Source organism: Myotis brandtii, unplaced genomic scaffold (genome assembly GCF_000412655.1).
Source record: "Myotis brandtii unplaced genomic scaffold, ASM41265v1 scaffold613, whole genome shotgun sequence".
NCBI classification, from domain to species: domain Eukaryota; kingdom Metazoa; phylum Chordata; class Mammalia; order Chiroptera; family Vespertilionidae; genus Myotis; species Myotis brandtii.
This window is the reverse complement of record NW_005370332.1, coordinates 15344-20256: the sequence shown is the minus strand read 5'-3', so window position 1 is coordinate 20256 and position 4913 is coordinate 15344.

Below are 4913 nucleotides of genomic sequence, written 5' to 3'. Positions count from 1 at the left end.
TGGCCCTCGAGTCAAAAAGTTTGCCCACCCCTGAAACCCATGTAATATACAACACCAAGAATGAACCCTGAGGTAATCAAAGAACTTTGGATGATAACGATTTGTCAATGTAAGGTAATTGATTGTATCAAATGTATCACTCTGATTTGGAATGTTGGTAGTTAGTGTATTGCTTCTTTTCAAAATACTTCTGTGTGTTTTGATGTTTTGAAATCTTAATAAACTTTCTACCTGTGAAGAGACACCACTCCCTGGGCTGGTCAATTCTTAGAGATAGTGAAAGGCTCAATCAGGAGCATGACTTTGTAATGAACACTAACCAATCCAGAGGCATACCTCTTTTATCTGGACTGCACACTTCAGGAGGCAATATTGCTCTGCCTTGATCATCCCAGGGTCAAGTTCCAGGAAACTAGGGACCGTCTCTATGACTTAGAGTCTGCCAATGGAAAATGGCATATAATGTACAGGAGAACCCGTACAATTAATAGTTGGCTACTCATGAAGGAGTAAGGATGTCAGAAGAGAATGAAACATCTTTAAAAATGCAGAATTAAAAAAAACAATCCTGCCAACAATATTTTCTTTTTCTAAAGAAAATATCATTCACTGATGAAGTAAAAATAAAGACATTTTCAAATAATAAACGAAAAATAAAGGAATGTGTTACCATCAGTCCTATATTACAGGAAGTAGTCAAGGAAGTTATTCAGTTAGAAGCAAGTTGACACAAGATAGAAAGTTGGATTGTCAAAATAGAATAACGAGCACTGGAAATGGAAAATATAAAAAGACAAGTTTTCCTTTAAACTCCTTTAAAATACATGAGAAAGTTTAAAGCCAACTTTATGGGTATATCATCTATGGTGAAATAATACATATAATAACTATAGCATAAAAGATAGGAAGGGGATAAAACAACCTTTATGGTTCCAAGGTTTATACATTTTATTTAAAGTCATGCAACATAAACTCTAAGTAGACTGTGAAATGTTAAGGATATATCTAACCATGTAATACAGTTTTTAAAATTCTTGGCCTAATTTTGAGGCCCTGGTTAGAGGCAGTTCAGTTCCCATTTCTGGGCAGTCAATTAAGTCCACATTCCTAACCACTTCCCTCCCTTATTAGGTTCTCACACACCTTACTACATTATATTTGCCCTAATTGCCCCAAAGCCAGATATCAGACAACCTGGGACAGCACCTATGCCCCAGAGCCCACTGAAATTGCTCAAACTAGCCAATCCTAAGCCTGCTTGTCTTGCTTCTACCTTTCCATCCCAGGGAAACCACAGTAAAGGTGTTTGCCTATAGTTTCCCTCTCTCCCTCTGCCTCTAGTGCTTCCCTTGAGTTGTTCTGGGTAGTGTACTATTTCTCCAGGGAACTGTAAGTATACTAAAATGTAAAACTCCTTCTGCTTTCTTTTTCTTGATCTTCATCTGGGCTTAACATACCAGATATAAGGTAATATGGTAAAATCATTTTCTAGGTAAGTCACTGGAATAAAGGAAGCAAAGAAGTAAAGAAAACGTTTTAAAAAATGGAATAATAAATTTAGTCAAATAATACAAAAAAGGCAGGAAAAAGAAACAGAAGGATAAAATACAGAAAGGATAAATTAAGTGCAAATATTAGAAAGATGAAAAATAGTAAACATGAAACAATATCGATGATTATATTAAACTTTAATAAACTACACATACAATAAAAAGGCAGATATTATAAAAATGCATTAAAATCAAGACTAAACTACATTCAGTGTATAAAAGTCACATCTTACATATAAAACCACAGATAAGATGAAAGTAAATAGATTTTAAATGTATACTATGAGAGCAGTAAGCATAAAAAGGCTGAAGCGACTACTTAATATAAATATATACATAACAATGAGTATTAAAAAAATAAAATGGGACATTTCATAATGATTAAGGGGATCATCACTAGGACTTAACTATTATAAATATGCATATGCCTATTAACAGTGCTATGGAGTAAATAAAGCAAAAATTGATAGAACTAGAGAAAGAAATAGATAATTCCACATTCATAATAGGAGATGTTGTCAAGAGTAGGAACATGCAGCTGCTAATCTCAAGTGAGGTTTCCTACCACATGGAGGACATCAGAGATCATAATAATCCCAGTACCCAGTAGGAGCTCAAAGACCTCAGCTCACTGAATCTTCTATAAGTTCAGATTTTCCAAAGAAAAAGATTCAATACTTTAGGCACTGGTTGGAACAACAGTTATTCACAGAAAGGAGAAGAGTCACAGCAAGATCAGTGTCTATAGTATGTGCTGGACTGCCATGGCAAGCTTACCCTTCCCAATACCCTACTAGGAGATAAGACTGCACACACTGCCCCTCTTCATGTTGCAGGCAAACACCTCAACCTCTTCCAATGAGAGTGGGGCTGGTCAGGTACCATATGACACACATGCTAAAGCAACATAAGGAAGTTCACCACATACCCAGGACAGAGGACAGGTTTTCCTAATAAGAAGGAAGAATCTGGGACCAAGCAACAACCCAACAACCCATCACCCATTTTCCATACAGGGGATGTTTCTGGTCCAGGGCACTGAATGGACAATCCCAGAGAAGGGTGGCAGGTCAAGCAGTGGTTGCTTCAACACAAAGTATCTATTCTAATAAGAACAAAAAGCTGCCCCTTTTATGAGGGAAGCAGTCTACCGTAATCAACCTGCAATCAGGTAGCTGGCTGATCCCGCCAATAAATGGTGCAATATTGGGGATTCTGTGTTGCTCTCTAATGCTGGCAGATTGGGCACTCCTGTGGCCATAGCTACTGCAGGTCACAGAATAGCTGCTTCCCCAACAAATGCCAAACCAACTCTCTCAGCAGTTTCTAGAACTAGATAAAATAAGCAATACAAAGAAAATCTGGAAAACACTATCAACTAATGATAACCAACAACTGCAGGATATATATTCCTTTGTTGTGCACACAATGTAATTATCCATCTAAATGAAGTACAAGAGCATAAAACCATTATGCTTTCCGACTAGAGTAAAATTAAATTAGAAATTAATATAAATGATATCTATATATACAGAAACTCCAAATTTTTAGAAATTAAAAAACACAGTTCTAAATAAAACTGGGGCAAAGAAGAAATAAAAATAATTAGAAAACATTTTAAGCTGAATGTAATAAACATATATGGAAACCTGTGAAATGCATCTAAAGAAGTCCTTAGTGGAAACCTTATAGCTTTAAATGAATATATTAGAAGTAAAAAAGATCAAAAACCAATAATGTAAGGATTTACCTAAAGAATCTAGACAAAGAAGAACAAAATTAAACCAAAATAAATATAAGGAAAGAAGTAATAATGATAAGGACAGATATCAACTGAACAGAAAAATTTTTTAAAAATTAGAGAAAATTAATGATACTGAAAGATGATGCTCAGGAAAAAAAAATCATATTCAAGATAAAAAGACAAGACACACTAATTACTAGTATCAGAAATAAAAGAGGGGAAATAATTAAAGTACTAGAGACATTGAAAGAATAAAAAGGGGATATTACAAAAAATGTCATGCCCAGAAATTTGATATTTTATGTAACTTTCAACTCCTTGAAAAACACAAATTACCAAAACTGACACAAAAATAAAATAATGCATTGCCATATGTTAATTAAATGAATTGAATTCACAATTCAAACCATTCCCCAAAAGAAATTTCAGGCCCAGGTGTTTTCATTGGTGCATGTCATCAAACATTTAAAGAAAAATAATAGCAATCTTACACAAACACTTTCAGAATGTAAAAGAAAAATAAATACCAACCCACTTGAGCAGATAATTACTCCATTAATACCATAACCACATGCAGACACCACAAAAAACAACATGAAAATTACAAATCAGTTTTCCAATAAATACAAACACAAAATTTTTCAGAAAATATTGCAAAACAAAATCTTGCAAACACAAGAGGTTTGGCCCTAGAACTTCAAACTTAATTTTCATTAAAAAAATCAGTCAATGCAAGTCACCATATTAATAAATAAAAGACAAGAAAACAGATGATACTTTCAGTAGATGCAGGCAAAGCATTATACAAAATCCAGCAGCCACTAATGGTAAAAATCTCTTAGGAAACTAGAAAAAGAAATGCACATCCTCAAATTGATAAACTCTCAGAAAAATCACCTATATCTATCATAATCAATGATAAAAAAAACTCCTGCTCTTACCTTAAGATGGGGAACAAGGTAGAGATGTCTGCTCTCAACACTGCTATTCAATATCACCTTAAGTGTTCCAGTAACTGAAATAATGTAATATCAGAAAAAGAAATAAAACACATTGGTAAGGAGGAATAAAATTATCTCTATTCATAAAAGACAAATTTTTTACAGAGAAATTCCTGAGGAATATATAAGAAATGGTCATATGAACTGAAAATTCTTAAAGAAATTACAATAGAGCTACTAGAAGTAATAATTTAATTTAGCAAAGTCACAGGATACAAGACAAGTATAGCCTCCATTGAAATTAAATATTTTTGTTCTTTGAAGAAAACAAAAAGTTAGCCACATGTTGGGAGAAAATAATTGCAAACATATCTCTGACAAAGGTTTGTAAATAGAATATATAGAGAAAATGTTAAGAAGAGCAATAAACCAATTGAAATGAGAAAATATTTTAAGAGACACTTCATCCAAGAAAATATATGAATGGGCTAATGAGCACAGATGCCACCACCAAGCATCAGAGAAATAGAAATTAACAGCATAATGTTAAAATACTAGAAATGTTAAAATTTAAAAGTTGACAAAACAATGTTGGTAAAGATGTAAAGGAACTGATGCTGGGATTGCAAATGTAAAACATCATTGGAAAACAGTTTGGTAGTCCTTTATGAGATTAAA